Here is a 24387-nt window from a genome sequence, read left to right on the forward strand (position 1 = left end):
TTTTCCACTTTTGGAAACTGAATGCTTCTCACCATGTTTGGCCTGCTTCCTGGTGGTTATAACAAAGTTGGGAAGTACCTATTAGTTCTGCTCCTCTGGCTTTCTTCATATGTTCTGTGTTGTTAAAGGTGTCAGTTGTGAGCATTGATACCCTCACGGTAATTCCAAAACCACTTTAAAAGAAAACCATCAGTTTCAGTTTTCAGTCCAGTTGAACCCGTATTCTTTACATTGCTTGTAACAAAGTCCTTTTTGCTGATAAATAACACAAATCAGCTTATCAGATGTAATTTTAGATAATGACGTTTTCACTATACTGCATGAATAGTGGCTCTGAGCAGTCAGGCAACTCTGCAAGAGCATATGATTAATAGGTAAAAAAAAAACAAAACAGAAATTTCAACCTGTTCCGAAAAAATAAATGATAAATTAAAGCTTTTGAGTCTGTGTATATGATTGTTATAATGTGATATTATATTTGTCTTTTAACTGGCAACAATATTGGAGGACAAATACAAAGTGAAAAGCCTTAACATAGGGCAGCAGCTACTGAAGCTGAATGAACTTATATAAAAAACACTTTTTATCCCAAGTAGAAGTTATATTGTTGAAGCCTTTTTATTATTATTTATTTATTCAAGCAATCATTATAACCTTTTATTAAGAACAGTTATTGCTGCTGCAGGAAGGACCTCACACTAATCATGTTCTGTTTTTTCAACACATTATTATGAAAAGGATGGTCAGTGTTGTTCTTTAACTTTTATGTGCATCGTTGTTGTTTTCACAATCAGGTCTACGATTATAGGGTGAGTTAAAGATTAAAGGACAAGTTTTGTCCAGGGGAGTCCAAATTTGTGAGATCCTATTAGTCTTCAATGTGAAATTATGTGGGTGTAGGCATATTCCCATCTATTCGATTAGTAAAACATTTTGACCGTAACTTTATTTGAATATGAACAGGATTCAAATCTCAAGTAGAACATTTGGGTTACAGACAAAAGTTAACAATAAGATAATTACATCTGTAATCATTACTGGGATGAGGGTGTTTTTTTCCATTTTTGTTTTTTAATCAAAGATGGGTTAACCCCCACAATGTTACCGTTAAGGAGAGGGTATGCTGTCCAGACATTGAACTGCTGTCAGTTGGTTTCCATGTATCCTATGTGCCCACAGAGTTCCCATATACAATCGTCATAGTTGTTTACATTCCACCAAGGGCAGCACCTACAATGGAATTGTGACGTCAACCATGATGCCTAGGATACAGACCCAGCAACCTGAATCATTCACTGCAATCACAGGGGATTTCAACTACGTCTCTCTATCCTCCTGCCTGACTGGCTTTGTACAGTATGTGGACTGTCCAACACTTGGAGAAAGGACATTAGATCTGTTCTATGCTAACGTGAAGGAGGGTTACAGGGCAGTGTCTCTTCCACCACTGGGTACATCTGATCACAGCATGGTCTATCTATAACCCACATACAGACCTTGTGTACAAAGACTTCCTGTTATTTCCAGATCTTTCTGGAAGTGGTCACCAGAGGCGTGTGATCCATTGAGAGACTGCTTTGATGTCACAGACTGGCCTGTACTGCTGGAGGAAGAAGAAATGGACATTGACATGGAGAGGAGGGTCAGCACCATCACTGACTACATTAACTTCTGTAGGGACTCTGTGAATACAGTGGGAACTGTAAGGTGCTATCCAAATAAGAAACCATGGATAACCAGTGACATCAAAGACTTCCTGTACCAGAAGAAAATGTCGATCCAGAATAGGAATGGAGAAAAGTGGAGGAGTGTACAACAGGAGGAGGCATGAGGAGGGGCATGAGGACCATCACTGGATAAAGACTGAAGAACTCTCAGTCTGTGAAAGGTGATGTGGACAGAGCCAATACATTCAACCAATATTACAACAGATTTGATAGTGTGACTTTTTCCAACTCTGCTGCTGCTCCCTCCACCCCCACCACTTCAGATGCTTCCTCCATACTGCTTCCCCTGCCCAGCTGTACTTCCACCTCAGTTGCAACTTGCATTGCCAAACCTCCTCCTCCACCCAACTGCACCTCCACTTCTGCAGGAGCTCTCACGAATAGGCTTCCTCCGTCCAGCTGTACCTCCACGGCAGCTTCCACCGCCAGGCCTCCTGAGCCCAGCTGCACCTCCACATCTGTGGCTGCTCTCACCACCTGGCCTCCTCAGTCCAGCTGCACCCCCACCCTCATCTCTATGATTGATACCAGCATCACTCCTGTTGCCATCTCTTGCATATGAATCTCTTTTGGAATACTTGCCAACTTGTTAACCACTATCTTCTCCCAGAGACCTGAGCGGCCAACCTGGAAGATTCCTCCTGTCCTCTTCTTGTGTTTAGCTGTTTGCTACTGAATACCAGTGTTAAGTCAAAGTCCTGTTAAATAAATTACTTCTATGCTTACTCACCTGCTTCTCTCCATTTTCCTGGATCCAGCCTGTAAACAAACCTTAAAATGTGCACTGCAAAAAGGTGTTTTTCTTTGATTAATCAGTGACATGAAAATAGTTACTGATAAATTGATTGGCATAGTGTCCACCCATAAAGCAAACATGGTTATGCTCCTTTGAATTCTAATACTAAAGCCACAATATCCAGACAAAGATTCATCAAGCGGCAAAATTTTGGCGAGTCAGACTTGTGAGTCTTTAACATCATGACGAGCATCTGCATCTACATCTGCACCGCACTGTGTGTTTAGTAATGGGCAGCAAGGTCAAAATAAATTACAGTACTGTGTGTGCGTGGAGGTTACTGGGTAGACTATTGATTTAACCAGTGCATTCAGTTTATATGATTGGGACAACCCCTCAACATGGAAATGGAGTGTGTTGATGCATCAGCCACCATGCAGAACACACTCTTAAGGGACATACATACATACAATCACAGACACACACTCAAATGGTCCGATGCACACATTCACGTTTGGCTCACCTCATCCAGAACGTTCTCTGATGACTTTATCATTCTCCCTGCTCCCAAACATGCTACTGATCCCTGTATGTGTGTGTGTGTAATATGGAATAATAATCATAGGAAATATTCAGATTTATAGTTGGGTTATTAATTGCAGCACCGCTTTAAGTTATTCCTACTTTATGGGGCGGAAAGATAATAACCTAATATGTTTCCCCCCCGTGTCTCTATATATGTGAATGTGTGTGAGAATAGTGTGTGTGACTTTGTGTGCCTAGGCTTGCATGCGAGATCAGTGTGTGTTTGTATTTTTTCCAGTCTGAATATGCAGTATGAAGTACAAAGAGGCAGAACATATAGCTCATCAATGCAACGGCATTTGTTTGACTTATTCTGTTACAAAGAGCTCCTATTAGTTCAGTCCAAAGAGTTCTAAGAGAACATAGCGTTTATTTTGAAAATGAGCAATTGTTTCTCTGATCATCCCTTATCAGTTAATGTGAACAGCTCTATATTATGGGACACCACCCACAAGAAAGGGTTTGGGAAATATCAGAAGGCTGATGAAGAAAGGAATTTTTTTGTGATTTTTGTGACAATAAAGGCTTTAAAGGCCTAAAAATGTAAAAAGCAACAAAGAGGGAAATTAGATGTATTCCATCTCATTTTTTTTTTAATAAAATTTGGGGAATTTGAAAATTTCAAATACTTTTAGTTCAAATCACAAAATAATCTCAAGTTACAGTTGCACAAATTGATGTGATACCACACATAGCCTGGAATTGAACATCCTGAGGAAATGATCAAATTAATCAAGTCAAACATACCTATTAATATATAAGTATATTCAATAAAAGCCAAAAGCACGTGGTAATAACAATCACCTCACAGATGTTGAGCATAATGCTGTACTGAAAAGTTAGAAAGAAAATTGTGTTTAATATGGAACTGAACATCAGTCACAAAATTAGTAACAGATAAGGGGCTTCTTGTCACGTCTTTGGGTTTTGTTGTGTTTTTGCGTCTTGATTTTTTTTTCTTTCATGATTATAGTTTTTGTTTTCATGTTTTAGGTTTATATTTAGTCAATAATTTTTTTCCATGTTTCCCCTCAGTCACTCTTGATTTGCTTTCCCCCTCAGCTGCAATCCATCACCAATCACCTCCCTTCAGTATTTAGTTTCCAGGTCTCCCCTTGCACTTTGCCAGATCTTCACCGTTCTATGCCACAGCGATTCTCCGTCATTGTTCTCACGTCAGGTTTGTTCATTGCCATAGTTTTATGATAGTCATGCCATGTTTTGTTTTGTTAGTTTTTCATAGTAAGTTTAATGTGTTTGGTTTTCCGGCTCAGCCGTGCCTTGTGTTCCTTTTGTTTAAATAAATCGAGTTTTTCATCACCAATATCTGCATCCAGGTCCTACCTTCACGCCAAGCCACACCAGAGCTAACCCCTGTTGACACTTCTTGATGTAAAGTTGTAAATCATCATAAAAATAAAAAAATTCAAGAGTTCCAGTTACTTCTCTCCATATTATTTTTTGTTGTTGTTGTTGTTGTTGTTTGTTTAGATTATGCTGTGCTCATGAAATGAAGATGTTATTACAGCAGAACACCAGAAAACATTAATCATAATGGGAAGCTTTTCTATCAGTTTCAGACTTTTCACTCTCCATGGAAACGAGAGCTTTCAGACTGCTTTTATTGGGAATTCAGCTTAATTCAAATACAGGATACATGACCACTGAGAGTAGCAGAGGAGAAAATAGATTGTGAATGTAACATCATCCATCCATCCATCCATTACCTTCGTCTTATCCAAGGCTGGGTTGGAGGCAACAGGTCCACGAGGGAAACCCAGATAATCGCTCTCCCCAGCCACATTCTCCAGCTCCTCCAGGGAGAGCCCAAGGCGTTCCCTGGCCAGAAGGGACATATAATTCCTCCAGTAAGTTCTGGGTCTGCTTCGAGGCCTCCTCTCAGTTAGACGTGCCCCAAAAAACCTTCACAGGAAAGCAAGCAGAAGGCATCCTAAGCCAGATGCCAGAACCACCTCAGCTGACTACTTTTGAGGAGTGGTTCTACTACAATCTCCGTCCGGATAGTTGAACTCCTCATCTCATTTCTAAGGCTGAACCCAGCCACCCTTTAAAATATCCTTGAGGCCAACCAAAAGACCTTCTCCATGGCCTTGCCAACTTCCTCCCAAGCCCGAGTTTTAGCTATTGCAACCACGAATGCAGCAGCCCTTTTAGCCACTTAGTGACTGTGCCTTACGTCAGGTGACCTCCTGGACAACCAAGCCTGAAAGGCCTCCTTCTTCAGTTTATTGGCTTCCCTCACCACTGGCGTCCACCATTGGATCCTTCGGTTACTGCCATGACAGGCACAGACAACGTTCAAGCCACAGTTCTTGGAAGCTGTATCTGCAATGGACATCCTGAACATGGTCCATTCAGATTCCATGTCCCCAACCTCTTTGGATAGATGAAAAAAAATTATCCTAGAGGTGTGAATTGAAGACCTTATGGATAGGGGCCTCCGGACGTTCCCAGTTCACTCTCACAACCCGTTTGGCCTTACAAGGTCTGTCCAGGAGTCTTCCCCACCAATGGATCCAACTCACCAACAGGTGGTGATCGGTTGACAGCTCTACCCCTCTCTTCACCTGAGTGTCCAAGACATACGGCCGTAGGTATGATAATACGACTGCCAAAGCTGATAATTAACCTTTGGCCTAAGGTGGACTGGTACCATGTATACTTATGAAGCACCTTATGCTCGAACGTGGTGTTCATAATGGACAAGCCATGCCTAGCACGAAGTCCAAAAACAAAAAGCCACTTGGTTTTAGATCAGGGAGGCTGTTCCTTCCAATCACTTTCCTCTAGGTCATTCCATCACTGCCCACATAAGCCCTCCAGAAGAGCAATGAAATCTCCAGGTGGCACCGCCCAGACTCTGGGTAATCTGGGTGGCTATTTGGTGCATATGCACTAACAACAGTCAGAACCCACCCCTCTGTAGAATTCCCAAAGTCGAGTCGAGTCAAGAGCACAAATATCTCCACAATAGCTGCATGGTGCACCACTTTAGCCCCTACCCACATCTCTGCCAAACCAGGAAACATATGGACTGGCTTCACCCTGGAACATGTACAGGAATTCCCTTGCCCCCCTCAATTTCAGCCAGCCTTCTCCACCAAGCAGTCATGAAAGTTCTTCACTGTCTTTTGGACTGCCTGAAAGACTGCTGGGTCCATAGTCTGGCCAGATATTACTGTCAGGGTTTCAGGCAGGATGAGGACCCAAACGCAAGACTTGCAGGACACAACAGTAAAAGTTAAGAGTATTTAATAAATAAAAGGTGTCCACAGGTAACCAAAAATCACAGCAATGCTGGAAAAAGAAGTAGAAAAACACTGCGGTTGCAGTGGAAAACAGCCATAGAAGAAACAAGCAATAAACACAAAGTATCCAAATAACTTTCACAAAACAAGGTACGGAGCAGAGGTGACAATGTGGCAAAGAATGGATGAAAACTGGGAGAATATATGTTGAACATAAAGATGACAATGTTACACAGGTGAGATTAGGGAGAAAGCTGAAGGAGAAGGAAGGAACAGGAAAAAGAACGAAACGCTACAATGAATCAGGAAACAGAATACAGGGATGCAGACATGACAAAAAAAATAATAAATTCAAATCATTTACAGAACACATCAACACGGAGACAAAACGCTGATACAGAATTTGGGAAAACTTGAGAAATTTTTAGTAAACCATAATTAATTGTATCATACTACCCCCCTGACAAGACTTAGTCTCGTCTGGATGTTAGTTCTGCCACTGTCTGTTTGTAACTCTCCCACTGCAGTTTCTCCTCCTGTGTTGCTGTCTGCTATAGGACAGACATTTTTATGGTTAGAGCATCAAGAAAGCAGCCATTTCTTCTCAATGAGTAACTGATTAACCTGGTTGGGATAAATATTGCCTATCTTCTCTTAATTCAGCTCAGAGAGTTTAGAAAAACACAAAACTTCAGCACAATATACTTAATTCTCATTTGTTCCTTAAGACTAAATTCTCTTTAATTTTGACCAGTGGCTGTGTTTTGTGATGTTGAGCCATCCACAGACAGTTCAGCATTAAGTATTTCTGCTCCAGCTGAATCAGAAACACTTCATGTGGTACCAACAGTGTGACATCAGAGCTGCTTACAACATCGAGTGATACAAAAACATCTTTCCATACAAATTAAAAACAAAAGTTTATTCATTTATTTATTCATTTTTTAGAGGAGCTTCGTGGCCTTGCGCTGCTAATTTTTCCTTAGCAGTGCCACAGCGTTGTGCTTGTGTTGTCCAGACATCAGATCTTTGGTTGGAGATTGATCACTGATGCTTGCTTTGACCTAAGGGCCCAGATCAGGTATGCTATTCTAACATTCTTTCTTAATATAACTTTGTAATAATTTTCTTTGATCTTAGCAGTTTTGGAATTTTAGCTGAATTGTTCAGGATCCATCTCATTTTCCTTTGACATAAATTAGGCCTTTAATCGTGTAGTTCAAAGCTCTGTGCTTTACCTTACTGAGAACAGCTCTGCCTTCAGTATATTATGTTTTCCTTTCCTTCTAATGAACCAAAACACATGACTAAAACTGTTCTCATAGAACATTTCATTCATCCCATTCATACCCTTTTTCATTCGACCCACATGTTATGACTGAGGACAGATCGAATTGTGCCATACAATTTTGTTTCTCAATAAATTGCAGTTAAAGTGGGTTGTTGCCTTTTTTCCAGAGATCTTTCAGTCACCTGGTGTGGAGTGGTGGGAAGAGAGGGTGTCAAGATTCCTGTTGTAGTTCTTTGTCACTTGAGCTTTTAATGTTTGACTCTCCAACCACAGGTGGGGTATGAAAAGAATTATTTCAACCATAATTGTTACTGCTACAATCTAGTCTCCAAAGTGGTGTTCTTCTTACTGGTTTAATCATCAGTGGTCTGTTCAATCTGATAGAGTTTTTGTCCCAGTGATCTAGTCATTGTCAGTAGGTGAGGTTCCTAAGTCAGTGTTCTTTCGGTAGGGTCATGACCATGAGTACAGTCTTATGGATCCAGTTACTCAGTCTGTCTTCTGTCAATCATACCTTTACACAATGTGATGTAGCTTCTGCTACCTTGTATGGTCCTGTCCACAGAGGAGAGGACCTGTTGACTTTCCTTAGGACCCAGTTTCCTACTTCAACAAGTGAAGTACCCTGTTCTTAGTATTTCTGTAACCTGTTGAGATATACTCATCGTGTTATTCAGTCCTTTCACATATTCACACAAGTTTTCATTCTGTAGTAAAACAGGGGGTGAGTCTGTTGGTGCCGTTGTAAATGGACAGGGCATATTCTCCCTGTCATGACCTCATGTGGGACAACATGACAACATGGCAACACAATAGGGAGAGCTTCAACCCAAGTTAACGGTGTGTCTGCACAGACTTTTGCTAGGCCTTCTTTGATAAAACTATTTACTCTTTCCAGTAGTCCTCGTGAAGCTGGGTGATAGACTGGACCTACTTCCAAACATCTTTTCCATTTCTCTTAGTTATTCATTAGAGAATGGAGTACCATTGTCTGATCTTATTACTTCCAGAACCCCAAATCTTGGAATAATTTATCTTATAAGCCGTTTAATGACTTCTTTTCCTTTTTCATTTATCTAGTCTTGTGGTTACTTTCTCTCTCCATGCTTGTTTTTCAGATGGACCAGCTGCTTCTTGAGTTGTTCTTGGTGTTTAACAGGGGTGCCGGTTGAGATCACAAAACCTTTTCTTATAAATGGATTAATCTACCTATACTCTAATTAGTAAAAATTTTCTAAAACCCACTCTTTTTCTCTGTTTGTTAATCTGGTTGAGTGGCATCTCTTAACTGCAAACAGTTTTTTATTTCTGTTTCACTCATTCTACCCAGTGTTTTACTGAGGCTTAGAAACTGCTAATTGTATTGATATATTGTATAATTTGTACAGCTCTCTGGTCACTGTGGCAGTTTTTAAATGTGCCATAAAAACAAACTTTGATTTGACTTGTGTCACGTTCAGTGTTGTGACTAGGTGAAGGTAGGACCCGAATGCAGATATTTCCAAATTAAAACTTGATTTATTTAAATACAGACAAAAGGCGCGGCTGAGCCGAAATACAAAAACCTAAACTATGGAAAAAACAAAACCTAACTACGACTATGAAAAACAAGGATTACAAACCTGACTTGACATGTGTAGCTGTGACTTCAGTGAGGGTGAGGATCTGGTAACGTGCATGAAAAAACCTAGAAACTAAATACTGAGGAGGGTGATTGGTGATGGAGTGCAGCTGAGGAGAAAAGCACAGGTGATGTGAGTGAAGCTGATGGTAGGGCAAGAGAAACTAAGGAAAACATGGCAAAAACTAAAGACTAACCAGGAACTTAACATAACAAAACTAACAAACATGACATAGCCCCCCCTCAAGGGATGGATCCTAGACACCCCAAAACCTGGGTGGGAGGATGGGGCCCGGAAGGAGGGACCTGGAATGGAAGACTGACTGGCGGACGGCCAGATTACTAGCGACGAGGGACCTGGAACCGAAGACCGAATAAAGTGCATAGCTCAGTGGTTTTGATGGCTTTTCTGTTTATAGAATGTAGGTTTGTTGTAATGTATTGTTTGAACTCCTTCTCAAAAATGAAAAAAGATGGGGAAAGAGGGAATGGTGGCTGCAGTGAGAGACATATGGAAGAAAAACTGTAGTAGGAGTTTCTAGACTGTTTTGCCATGTGTAATGGGGAGGTGGGAGGACTCATCTACTGCAGCATGAGATCAACACGGGCGAGGCACAGCCTATGAAGTGCGGCCCACTTCGCCTCTCACTGGCCTGTGAGCAATCATCTGACAAAGATATGGATGTGATGATGCAGGCAGACCTCATTGAGCCTTCAGATCGTCTATGGGCAGAAGCTGTGGTCATGGTTCCTAAGAAGGTGTCTGGCTGGCAGCTCTGCTCTGACTACAGGCCAGTGAATGGCGTAACAAAGAAGGACTCGTACCCCCTGCCTCGCATTAACGAGTTACTGGATCTAGTCTCAGGGTACTCCTGCTTCTCATCCTTGGACCTCCGTAGCGGGTATTACCAGGTATCCCTCACCCCTGAGGCCAGACGTAAAACGGTATTCTGCACTGGGTGGGGCTTATGGAAGTCCAAGGTCCTTTGCTTTGGACTTTGTAACACTCCTGCCACCTTTGCCAGGCTGATGGACAGGGTGCTGGCTGGGGTGCCTGGTCAACAGTGTGTGGTCTACCTGGATGACATCCTGATGCATGGCAGTTCCTTCGAGGCTGCCCTGGAGTCCTTGCAGCCGGTACTGTCGAGAATTAGAGCAGCTGGCCTAAAGCTGCATCCAGACAAGTGCCACTTCTTGCAGTGGGAGGTGTACTTCCTGGGACATAAGGTGGGAGGGGAGGGCATCTGCACCATGAAGGAGAAGGTGGAGGCTGTTACTGACTGGCCTACTCCCACTAATCAGAAGCAGCTTAAGAGTATTTTAGGCCTGATGTTGTACTACTGGAGGTTTGTGCGGGGTTTTGCCTGCACCACTGTATCCCTGTTCCAGCTACTACAAAAGGACATAGACTTTGTGTGGACTGAGTCATGTCAGGAAGCATTCAGTAGCCTCCAGCATGCTCTGAGTGAAACTTTGGTGCTAGCGCCGGCTGATCCTGCTTTACACTTCATCTTAGACAGAGATACAAGCAGTGTGGGTGTTGGGGGAGTCAAGCCACAGGTGGGGCCGGAAGGTTGCCGGATGGTCACTTATTTCATTCAGGCATTCAACAAGCATGAGAAGTGTTATTGTGTCACCTGCAGGGAGTTGTTGGCAGGGGTACTGTCGATCAGGCACTTCAAATACTCCCTGTGTGGGTGTGGCTTTAACTTCATAGGGCTGGGGTGCAGCACGCTAATCCGGATGCCCTCTCATGTGCAGCAGACGGGTTCTGGTTTTTCTGAGAAGAGATAGCTCCTGGAGGAGGACACCGGGGTCACAGAGCAGTCCGTGGGAGAGCTGATGTGTCGGCCGCTGCAGGCTGTAGACATAGCAGAGTGGAAGCAGCAACAGGAGCAGGATTTAGACCTGCAGCCTGTTTTGCAGTGGTTGTGGCATGGCAGCGGCCAACGTGGGAAGAAGTGCCAGCGTTCTACGATACGATTTTTGTTTTATAACTGTCCTTTTAGGTACATGGGGGGAGTTGATCTATCAGATGGCCCGATAAGATACGACAAGGTCTTGCACGAAACACAGAAGTCGAATTTCTTCTACCACTTAATGGACATTGCCATTGTGAATGCCATCATCTTGCACAAAGAACATGGCAGAAGCAGAGGTGAGGTTCCTTTGCACCAGAAGGCATTCAGGGAGACCTTAGCCTTGGAGTTGTCAAAGTAGTGGTCTACCACCACCACTCTGACCACGACAGCTGAATCTGGACCATTTCTTGCCAGTCATCACAAACCTTTGCACATATCAGGACACAGCACTGCTGGGTGCTTGACGTGCAGACACTGCCAGACCAAGACTCCTGTAAAGTGTACCACATATGATGTCCCCCTGTGCTTTGTGCCAGGTCGATACTGCTACAATGATTGGCATGTTGCCAACAGCAAATAATCTAAATACCAATTGTAAATAGTGTGCAGTGTTGTTTACTTTGTACTTTTTTTGTTATATAAAATAATTGGATTTTAGACCATACTAATTGTTTAGACTTTATTATAAGCAAAAAGCTCTGTTTATAAAAACAATTTGTTTGTGCTACTGTTACTCGTTGTCAGTAATAGTGACAGAGGATCTGGATGTGGAATAGGACAGTCCCAAGTGTAACCTTTCATTAGAGCCCAAGATCATGACTGTATGTTGAAGCATTCAAGAATACCAGCCTTTTCTCCCATGGATTTTGCCCTTGGCTTTTTTGGTGTATTACATTAAAATTTGAAGTAGGACTTGGTAAGACTTCAGGCTGTAGTCCTATTGTGTTTTCCAGTCCGAAGCCCTATGCTCAAGTCACTTTTAAGGCACATATTTGGGAAGAAAAATTCTACAAAAATCTCTTTTTCAGTGTATTCTGTAACGGTAGCACTTACCGAGTGTTGTGGGTGTTCTCTTTCAAAAAGAGACCTCAACCAGGGCTCTACTCCAATGGCTCATGAACAGCTTTCAATTTACTTTGTGTATGTTTTTTTTAGGCAAAAAAAAAAAAATACTAAAATCGCAGGAATGTTAAGGGGTTAATTGTGTAGTTCAAAGCACTGTGCTTTACCTTACTTAGAGCAGTTGTGGCTTCAGCATATTCTGTTTTACGTAAATGCAACAGATTAAACAACACAGGTAATTTCTTATGTAACTTCTTTTAATTAACCATAACACATGAAGACTTTTCTTGCAGTACATTTCTTTAATCCCATTCACATCCTCCCACATTCTGCACATCACACTGACTCCTCTTTCCATCCATAAGAATATGTTCGAATCGGTGTATTTAGTAGGTGTTGGATTTAGTGGGTGGGTTTGAAAACTGATATAAAATCACTTGTCATGAAGTAATCAGCTGTTTTATCCCCTTCAGTCAAGGGCTGTACAGTACGATATACATGTCGCACGTGCTACATCACAACATGCCTGTGCTAAGAATTGATCTGCCCTGTAGCACGGCTACAAAAACAAAATCTTGTTTTAATCTCGATTTAAAAAAAAAAAAAAAAAAAAAAAATTATATATCCTTCTGTATGTCTACAATGGTAACACGATTACCCTTCCTGGTAGTTGTAGTCAACTGTGGTCAGTGATTAACATTATGTCTTGTTTATTGAACACCAAATCCTCACGGTCGCAGCTTCGCGCTCTGTCCCATGCGGCTGGGTTGGCACAGGCACACATGTTACTCCCACGAGCCAACAAACAGGAAGAGATTTTTTCAACCTGTTTACGTTGATAAACACGAAACGAATTAAAGACACCCCAGATGACACAGACAATAACGTAAATTAAGTTAACGAGGACCCACCAACACCGACCGAAAATGCGTCAACACTAAAGTGAAAGCTAAAACGTATAGCTACAACACCGAGTGGGAGCAGGAGTTCGCCTGGCTCAGGCCCAGAGTGGCTAATCGGGAGGACTAGGACAAATTCCAGGTGGGCTGGTCTGATTTAGGACTGCAAGAGCCGGTGTTCAGTCATGGCAGTGGGTTGACTACGTGCTGCTACCGTTGTTCCTGGGCCGCCTTTGTGTGTTTGCTTTTTTGCAGACGCACCCTGACGTAACACATCAGTGCACTCGATCAGTGGTGTTTGAAATATGGAAAGTAGAAAGCGCAGAAGGCTGGAATTAAAAAGAGAAAAGCTCTGGAATCAGACGAGGCTTAATATCTTTAACTTAACTTTTTCACTAAAACGAGCTTGCGGTTTGTAACGTCAAATGAAAGTGACACGATGATGACACGGATAAGGTAATATGGTGAACTTTGCCTGCAAACTACTAGTCAAGTTAATTAATTATCAAGCCAATGAATTGTGTGGCATATAACATAACATTATATAATCTAAATTATGTGACGCCACATAATTGGGAAACTTTGTCTTGTAGCCCCTCAGAGTCAGAAGCAAAATACAGCACCAAGCACAAGCCATGAGCCCACTGTCATGAACTGTGGTGAGGGAGGACCCAGATGCAGCTCTCTTGGTTCACAAAAAGGTTTATTCCAAACAAAACAGGGAGCAACAGCGGATACAAAAGGCGCGGCAGAGCCGGATCAAAAAATACTTAACTATGAAACAAAAATCAAGACTATGAAATTCAAAAGACTATGGTAACAAAACTATGACTAAGACAAAACAAGACTATGAGGCATAACCAAACTTATCTGTCTGTGGCGAAGCATGGAGGGATAGTAAGGATTCTGCCGTGACTGAAAGTAAACCAGGAAGCTAAATACTGTGAAGGGAGTGATCAGTGAATGCGGTGCAGCTGTGAACAATGAACCAGGTGACGTGAGTGAACTGAACGTGACAGAGGAAAAACATGGCTAGAACAAAACATGATTAAACCTAAACTGTGACATGACATAGACTGACAGAGCAGACTGTGACACCCACAAGTTCAGAGTGGACAGGATTACTCATTTAGTGAATATTATTGTGAGAATGGTGTAAAGAAAAAGTGCCCAGAGATGCTAGATCATTCAGCACTACATTAATTAATTACATTTAATAATTACATAATAAATACATGATTTTAAGCTTGTGTTCTAAAGTGGGCCGGTCTGAGGCATGAAACTCCAGGGCTGAAAATGAGTCCCACTCTGTCCCTGGCCTGCGACAAAGCTGTAGAGGTGACAGACATTTTTAGGGTATGCCACAACTCTGGTCCTGTGCTAAAAAGCTGTCAGCCTCTGTAGCACTCATGCTATGTACTGGAAAAGTTAACGTACAGCCCTGCTTCAGTCCTTCCCCCAGCACAGTGAGTATACACCGTGCATGTTTAAAATCAAAATAATCAGCAATCTCCCAAGTAGGCATCCTTTAAAAGATTTCCCTCAACTATGGTGCTGCCATGAGAATTTCACCATTTATAAATTTCAACGCTTTAATGTAAGAAACAACGCCTGGAACAGTTCACAGACCATATTAACGCTGTCCAGGTTCCATTAATTCTCTCGGCCATTATTTGACCTTGTGCTAAGTTAACATATGCTTACCACTGTATGAATGTAAGCAAACACTGAAAGCCCTCAGCCAAAGGAACTCTGAAAAACACTCAATAAGCAGAACATTAATAATCCAGAAAAGTGTGCGGAAACATTCAAAAGACAGATCAAAACTTTAACATCTGGTGGCACCTTGGTAAGGAGAGTGTGAGGGTTTGGAATCCCCACATACTGTAACTGCAACAATCAATATTTTCAAATCAAGCACTAACCTATACCTGGAGTTCTCTTTTTTGCACCTGTAAATATTGGAGAGTTACACTCAGGATGTGTTTTAACAAATCAGTCTGCCTGTATTAATCCAAATCAGTTAAACTCAGTTTAATTCATGTAGCTCCAAATCACAACAAATGTTATCTAAAGGCACTCAATCTCTCAACAATTTTACTTCTTCTTTTTCCTCACTTTTCTGGCTAATTTTTGAAAATTTGAAATTCTTACTCTATACTTTCTTGGTAAACAGGATTTTATTTTGGACCATGAATTATTGGGAACGTGTGTTAGCATCTCCTTCAACACATCACAGTAAACTCAACCCTTTCTGCCCTCTGCACACACAAACTCTGAACTTTCACCCCCTGCCTCCCTTTCAACATCTGAGATCCCTTCATGTCCAAGAAACTCCAGGGTCCACTCTCTATCATCCACTGCACCAATTCAATTAAATTCAATTCAGTTTTATTTATATAACGCCAAATTACAACAATTGTCATCTCAAGGCACTTAAATAATATAGTCCAATTCAAGCCAATTGAAATTCAATTCAATATAATCATAATCCAATTCATTCATATAGAGCCAATTCAAAAAATAATATCCTAGCTAAGGAAACCAACAGATTGCACCGAAACTTGTCTTCAGTCCAATCTCCCGTCCTGAGCCTGAGGGACTGTGGAAAGGAACGACTCCCTTTTAACAGGAAGAAACCTCTGGCAGAACCAGACTCAGGAAGAAACCTCTGGCAGAACCAGACTCAGGAAGGGTGGCCATCCGCCTCGACCAGCTGGGGTTTGAGAAGACAGAAAAGAGGGAAAAGAGGGGGGAAAAACACCATAACGCCATTCAAAGGATATCTGTTGGAACAGGGAAACACAAGTTAATAACCCCAATAATGTCACATGTACATAATGTCATTTGAAAATAAAACAGGGGGAAAAAGAGAGCAAAGTGAGGAAAGGTGTGACAGATGAAGTCCCCCAGCAGTCTAAGCCTATAGCAGCTTAACTATGATAAGCTTTATCAAAAAGGAAAGTTTTAAGCCTAACCTTAAAAGTGGAAAGGGTATCTGCTTCCCGGACATTTACTGGCAGCTTATTCCACAAGAGAGGGGCCTGATAACTGAAGGCTCTGCCTCCCATTCTACTTTTAGAAACTCTGGGAACAACAAGTAAACCTCCAGTTTGGGAGCGAAGTGCTCTGTTAGGAAAATATCTTACAATGAGATCTTTAAGATATGATGGAGCTCAGTCATTAAGAGTTTTATATGTGAGGAGAAGAATCTTAAATTCTATTCGGAATTTAACAGGGAGCTAATGAAGAGAAGCTAAAACTGGAGAAACATGATCTCTCCTGTTAGTTCTCATCAGAACTCTGGCTGCAGCATTTTGGATCAGCCTGTGGCTTTTCAGAGAATATGTGGGACAGCCCAATAATAAGGAATTACAGTAGTCCAATCTTGAAGAAACAAATGCATGAACTGGTTTCTCTGCATCACCCTGAGACAGGATGTTCCTGATTTTAGCAATATTACGAAGGTGAAAGAAGGCAGTCCCAGAAACCAGTTTTATATGTGCATCAAATGATAAATTCTGGTAAAAAATAACTCCAAGGTTCCTCACTGTAGAACTAGAAGCCAAGGAAATACCATCTAGAGAAACTATATAACTAGACAATTTCTCCCTGAAGCGCTCAGGTCCAAAGAGAACAACTTCAGTTTTGTCTGAATTTAAAAGCAGACAGTTCTAAGTCATCCAGGTCTTTAAGACAGACTTGTAGTCTGACCAACCTATTGGTTTCATCTGGTTTCATAGATAAGTACAGCTGAGTATCATCAGCATAACAATGGAAATTTATGCCATGCTGTCTAATAATGTTACCTAATGGAAGCATGTATAAAGTAAAAAGAATCGGTCCAAGCACAGAACCCTGAGGAACTCCATGACTTACTCCAACGTGTGAGGAAGATTCTTCATTTACAAGAACAAACTGGAATCTATCAGATAAATATGACTTAAACCAGCCTAATGCAGTTCCTTTAATCCCAATAACATGTTCAAGTCTCTGTAACAGAATGCCATGATCGATTGTATCAAATGCAGCACTGAGATCCAACAGGACAAGCACAGAAACAAGTCCGCTATCAGAGGCTAAGAGGAGATCATTGGTAACTTTCACCAGTGTTGTTTCTGTGCTATGATGCACTCTGAATCCTGACTGACTCTTCAAACAGATTATTTCTATGTAAATGATAACAAAGTTGAACTGCAACAATTTTTTCAAGAACTTTAGACAAAAAAGGGAGATTGGATATAGGTTGATAATTAGCCAACACTTCTGAATCAAGAGTAGGTTTTTTAAGTAAAGGTTTAATTACAGCAACCTTAAAAGTCTGAGGCACATATCCTGTCAACAAAGACCGATTTATCAAATCCAATATGGAAGTGTCAATTAAGGGGAAAACCTCCTTGAACAGTCTGGTTGGGATTGGGTCTAAAATACAAGTTGATGGTTTAGAAGACTATTGCTGTTGTTAGCTCAGAAAGATCAACTGGGCAGAAGCCGTCTAAATACAAATCAGGTTCTAAAGATACTTCTAAAGCTGCTCTACTTGATGATACATCAGTGATAATAGTGGGAAGGATTCCATTAATCTTCTCTCTGATAGAAACAATTTTATTGATGAAGAATCTCATGAAATCATCACTGCTGAGAGTTAAAGGAATACATGGCTCAACAGAGCTCGGACTCTTTGTCAGCCTGGCAACAGTGCTGAAAAGAAACCTGGGATTATTCTTATTCTCTTCTATCAATGATGAATAATAAGCAGTTCTAGCTTTATGAAGGGCTTTCTTATACGTTATTAAACTATCTTTCCAGACTAATTGAGACTCTTCTAAATTAGAGGAACTGTCTCTTCAGTTTTCTTGCAGTCTGCTTTAAAGCACGCAGCTCTGAATTATACCAAGGAGCCAACTTCTTCTGACTGATTACCTTCCTTTTCAGAGGGGCAACATTGTCCAGTGTTGTACGCATTGAAACCATAGTGCTGTCAACAATTCAAAGTGCATTACATAAAATAAAAATAAAAGCAGTGCAGTGAGGAGCAGAAAAAACATTGAAAATATGAAAAGAATATAAATAGAAAAAAATAAATTGATTAAAATTAATTAAAACGAGCAACAGTTTAGATCAGGGGTCGGGAACCTTTTTGACTAAGAGAGCCATGAAAGCAAAAAATTTGGAAATTTATTTCAATGAGAGCCATATAATATATTTTGTGAATTCAACTAAATGTCAGTATAATAAGCCTCTGAATTTATTCTTTTGAATAATGTTGATAACGTTTTAGCATACTCGCCATCTGTGAATGGTTTTCCGTTCCTCACTATTGCTAAAGATCCAGCAAAGCTAGCGGAATTATAGTCACCTTGCCGGGTCCATACGCGGAGTTGCTGCTGGCTAGCTTGTACCCTGCTCAGTAGCTCTTGGCACACTTTCTTTCTGCTGTCTCCTGCCGGGTATTTTGATGCAAAGGTAGCATGGCGCGTGTCGAAGTGCCGCTTTACATTCGACCGTTTCATCGATGTAATTTTGTCATTGCAAATTAGACACACCTCAGAATTTGCTCTCTCCACAAAGGCGAATTCTTCAGTCCATTCGGCCTGAAATGTACGATACTCGTCATTTTTTTTTCTTTTTGCCATCTTCCTCGTCGAAGGGTTAGCTTTGAGCTAATGACCGAGCAGACGTAGTCCAGTATCATCCAATTAAAATAATGGACAATTGCTCCTGCAGCCCTGAACAGGACATGAGCAGTGAAAAATCGATGGATGGATTAAAACAAGTGAGAATATTTTGTTTTATCTGCGAGCCAGATGCAATCATCAAAAGAGCCATACCTGGCTCGCGAGCCATAGGTTCCCGACTCCTGGTTTATATCATTTAAAATATACTGTGCAGATTTCATGCATAGACACATGAGAAAATAAATGTTTTTAACCTGGATTTAAAAATGTCTATATTTGGTGACAGTTTAATCTCCACTGGCAGTTTGTTCCACTTGTTGGCAGCATAACAACTAAAAGCTGCATCTCCATGTTTAGTCTGGTCTCTGGACTGGACCAGCTGACATGAGTCCTTGGATCTAAGAGCTCTACTAGGTTTATGTTCTCTGAACATATAACAGATGTATTTTGGGCCTAAACCGTTCTGGGATTTGTAAACCATCAGTAGGCTTCTCAAATCTATTCAGTGACTGACTGGAAGCCAGTGTAAATATTTTAAAACTGGTGTGATGTGTTCAGATCTCTTAGTCCTAGTGAAAACTCTAGCAGCAGCATTCTGGATGAGCTGCCGATGTTTAATGCTCTATTTGGCAAGTCCAGTTAAAATACCATTACAGTAATCGAGTCTACTGGAGATGAATGCATGGATGAGTTTCTCCTGGTCTTTTTGGGAGAGAAAGCCTTTCATTATGTTAATGTTTCTGAGTTGGTAAAAAGCTGCCTTGATCACAGCTTTGATGTAGCTAATGAAAGTCAGACCTGAGTCTATGAACACTCCAAGGTTACGAACTTGGTCAGTGATTGTAAGGGCCCGAGTCTCAAGATATTTACCGATGCTGACCCTCTTCTCTTTGCTACCAAACAGAATGATCTCAATTTTGTCTTCATTGAATTGTAGAAAATTTTCTCTCATCCAGGTATTTATTTCCTCCAGACACTGACACAGTATGTCTGCTGGGCTGCAGTCATCTGGTGACAGAGACACATAAAGTTGTGTATCGTCTGCATAACTGTGATAATTGATGTTAAAGTTCTGCAATATATGACCCAAAGGCAGCATATACAAGTTAGTTAGGTCCAAGAATTGACCCCTGGGGGACTCCACAAGTCATGGCCACTCTCTCAGATTCACAGCTGTCAATTGTAACAAAATAACTCCGGCCTTCTATTTAGGACCTGAACCAGTTAAGGACTGCTCCAGAAAGTCCAACCCAGTTTTCCAGCCTGTGGAACAGGATTCTGTGATCTACAGTATCAAACGCAGCACTGAGATCCAACAGAACCAGGACTGAAACATAACCAGTATCAGTATTCAACCTGATGTCGTTTAACACTGACCAAAGCTGTTTAAGTGCTGTGATGACGTCAGAAGCCTGAATGAAAGTTATCGAGACTTCCACTTTCCTTCAGAAAGTCATTGAGTTGGTTAAATACAACTTTCTCAATAATCTTGGATATCAAAGAGAGGTTAGAGATAGGGTTGTAGTTGTTCATCACAGAGGCGTCTTCTTTAGGAGTGGCTTAATGGCAGCTGTCTTTAGTGACTTGGGGAAAATGCTTGATGCTAGTGAGTTGTTAACTATTTGTAGGAGATCACTTTCTACTGAGGTAAAAACAGTTTTTAAAAAGTCGGATGGTATGTGAGCAAGGCCCTGCTTCTTCCCACAATGACAGACAGATGTATGTGCCTCTTAAAAAGAATACCCTAAAATACTCTGTTAGATGGTCTTCACGACACAAAGATCTGAATGGCTCTTAACTTCTGGATTTTAATGAAAAAAAAGACAGGAGTGATGGGGCAATTGTTAAATTAAGCTTTTTCCACTTGAGACAGCTGGCCAAAAAAAAGGCAATTCTGTCATGGCAGCACTTTGAGATAGTAATCCGCACCTTTGTCACGACTCGGCTGGATTACTGTAATGCACTCCAAGTGGGGGTTAGTAGGTCCTCCGTTTCTCATCTTCAGATGGTTCAGAATGCCACATGCATCTTTCAACTGGCACACATAAGTACATGTACATTTCCCCATTTTAGCCTCTTGCCACAGGCTGCCCAGACATTGTAGGATCCATTTTAAAATTCTTTTTTTTTTTTTTTTGTCGAGTCAAAATCTTCCCACTTCCCACTTCCCACTAACTAACTACAAAAAAAGTAAATACCTAGATCCTAGAATTACCTAGAACCTCCCTCAAAAAAGGGGGGTGCCAAGAACGTCCCAGAAACAAAATTGCGAAAAAAAAAAAAAAAGCTACTTGGCTACTTTAGCTAGCATTTTGCTAACAAGCTAAAGCCGTAAAGAGTCCAGCGGGTGTATATTATGGCCCCGCTCTAATATATATAAAAAAAATCCTCAAAAAAAAAAAACACGGCCAAAAAACATGGAAAGACATGAAAAAAAGAAGGCGATTTATTAGTATCTAGAAAAGTTTTCTTTTTTATGGGCATGCCAAGACATGGCATGACCATATTGCAAACCATATTGCATGACCATATTGCAAAACGTACCGAAAAAAAAGTCGAAAAAAAAAAAAAACGTGCGAAAAAATGACGAAAAACCCTTTTGGCAGGCACATATTGCGATGGTGCTAAACGGCCTATAAGTAGGTAAAAAAAATAAACATACCCTGCGGAGCAGGAGGTGTGTGCCAAGAACATACCTGAAAAAAATATGCGAAAAAAAAAAGACGTACGATGAAATTCGGAAAAACCTACATGTTAGGCCCATATTGCGATGGTGCTAATTTTGCACCATCGCCTTTCACTAGGTAAAAAATGTAAACACCCTCTGCGGAGCACTGGACATATGCCAAGAACTTCCCTGAAACAAAATTGCGAAAAAAAAAAAAGTCTGAAAAAATGAGAAAAAAAACATTTTACATGTAAAATTCGGCTACTTTAGCTAGCATTTTGCTAACAAGCTAAAGTCGTAAAAAGCCCACTGCCAAGCAGCGGGTGTATATTATGGCCCCGCTCGGATATATATAAAAAAAAAAAAAAAAAAACACAGCCGAAAAAACGTGGAAAAACATGAAAAAAGAACGCGATTTATTAGTATCTAGAAAAGTTTCCCTTTTCTTTTTATTATTATTCTGCACGCTTTTTCGTCCGTTAATGTGGCTCGAACCGCAACGTGAAGCCACGCATGGCATACATCAATACGTGCGTCTCCACGATGCCTCGATTGGCATTACTTTTATTGTTCAAAAGTGTTACTGTGGCAAAAATGACGAAAATTTGCGCACTTATCGCTCAGCTATACTTTATTGTAGAGACATCGTTCAAACTTTCAAAGACTCAGGCTGATGGGTACTAAGCGCCCGTACAACCTCATTATGCGAATCATTACGCTTTTGAAGATTTTGAACTTTGAATTTTTAAAAACCGTCATTTTGACTTTGGCCACTTGTTGCTAGGCAACAGGTTGTTGTAGACACATCATTAATATATTCCACGACTCGCCTAACCTTCAAAAAGCATTACAGGTCACCCAGATTGTCTGAGTTCCACGGGACTTGACACATAGAATCTTTAGACCAAGCCTCATAAAAGCTGTCATGTCTATTTTTTTATCTAGCTTCTGTTTACCTGTAGCAGCCAATCAAACGCTAACACTGCTGAACATGAAGTGAGGCCATATCTTGGCAACCATTTGATGTTTTGACTTCAAACTTCTAACAGACCCGTGACGACTTTTTTGAGAGACCCAAAAATTTGGGTGACGATTGGAAGATATAGGTATTTTATGTGGGCATATACTGTATCTTAGCAATGATAATAACGATAAAAGAAAAAACAAAAATGATCAAGAGTATTTTAAACAATTTTTTAATAACAAAATAAACAAATCAACAAAACTATTTGTAGTTTGATATGAATGAGATCATCCCAGAGCATGAGTGTAACCACAGAGAAAGTTCCCCCGTTTTTTAAGTGAAAAGGGAATTGAGACAAGGTTTTCGGAGGATTACTTAACTAGACGCAGAATAAGGTCTTACTTAGTCAGTGATACATTTAGAAACATACAAGCAATACATTCAATGTTGTTGTTTTTTTTTTTAATTAAAATAATTTTAAAATGTATCTTAAATTTCACTGCCAGCGAGTGCAGCTTAATAAAAACAAGAGTGAAGTATTCTGTGTTTTTGTACTTGTGACAGTTGCATCCTGGACAGGATGTACTGTGAGTAAAGCTGGCTTTACACCGAAAGACATGAAAAAGATTTGTATAAGATTTGTGAAAGACTACTGTGAGTTAACAGCTCACTAGTTTGAGATTGTCCAGTCATACTCGCTCAATATGTAACTAGGGGAAAGGCAGTGTGCTGTGTTTCTGTCATTACTTGAGATTTTGGCAGGACTTATCAAATCTAATCTCAGACTCTTAAGACTGAAAAAAAGTATAGTGTAAGGCCAGCTTAAGGTGATTTGAGTAAGGCCTGTATAAAGTAAGTTGCAATAATCTAGTTTTGATGCAGTGAAAGCATTAAGTACAGTGCAGAGTTCCCCAAGGACTATGTCGTCAGAGCGAGGACTCTGTGATGAACATAAATTTCAGTTGAGGTTAAATGAAATGATCCTTTAAAACAAATACCTCATTACATAGAGACTGTGCAGTATGCACAACCAATTTGACTGCAGGAGCAGTCAGCACCTTCACCGTTTATAAGAGTCACAAAAGCAACTATGGAGTTGATGTCTTGAATATTTGTAACTGCAGAAGTAGTAGAGGAGATAGGAGATTGCTCCAGACAGTCTCGGCAAGTGTCTGCAGCAAACGGTGGTGGTGATCATAGCACAGTGGTGTCCTGTTGTTCCATGGATGTTGTTAAAGCGACATGACCGTCAGTGCACATACAATACCTAGCAATGAACAATGTGTTGTAAGGAAAAATCACACAAAACATGCATACTAGATAGGTTGGTACATGTTCCTCAGCAGGCCAGTCAAACAGAACAAAGCACTTCATTCCTAATATTGAACAACAGAAAAATGACAATTAAAATGTAGTTTGGAACAGTCTGTATACTTACATGTTTTGTCACTGAGAAACATTTATTGGAATCAGATTTCTGTAGTTCAGAAGGTGTACAGTGAAACACAGCAGTCTTTAGGAATGACCATGGATAGTAAAGGTCGATGACCATCAACAGGTTCTGTGGCTGGTACAAATCATTCAGTGGGCTGCAGATGTAGGACATACATCTAGTAATGAATAAAACAAAGAAATTTACAGCATTGGCAAAATACATAGGTTATACATTTATTTAAAGTAAAAGCATGAATTGGTACTCACGTAATTAAATTAAATCAAGGACCATTAACTCAGACTGCTGTCATTTTTTCTTTCTTCAAATGGGTCTTGGACGGCCAGGGTTCAGTTGGAAATACACAAATGGACCACAGGTGGAACACTACTGTGAGCAATAAACACAGAACAATGTTTGTTCATTAAATATTGTGAAAGATACATGAATTTCTAATTGTGGAAGTAGAGATACTCACAAAATTTCCATCATTTCTCGTGTCTGTTTCCAATAATCATATTTTCAAGAGGTGTAGTTTCTTTTGAAGTTCCAGGGCACAGATGAAGACATTTGAGCTTTGCTAAGCACCAAGG

Source organism: Leuresthes tenuis, unplaced genomic scaffold, assembly GCF_036924035.1.
Source record: "Leuresthes tenuis unplaced genomic scaffold, fLeuTen1.0.hap1 SCAF_11, whole genome shotgun sequence".
Taxonomy (NCBI): Eukaryota; Metazoa; Chordata; class Actinopteri; order Atheriniformes; family Atherinopsidae; genus Leuresthes; species Leuresthes tenuis.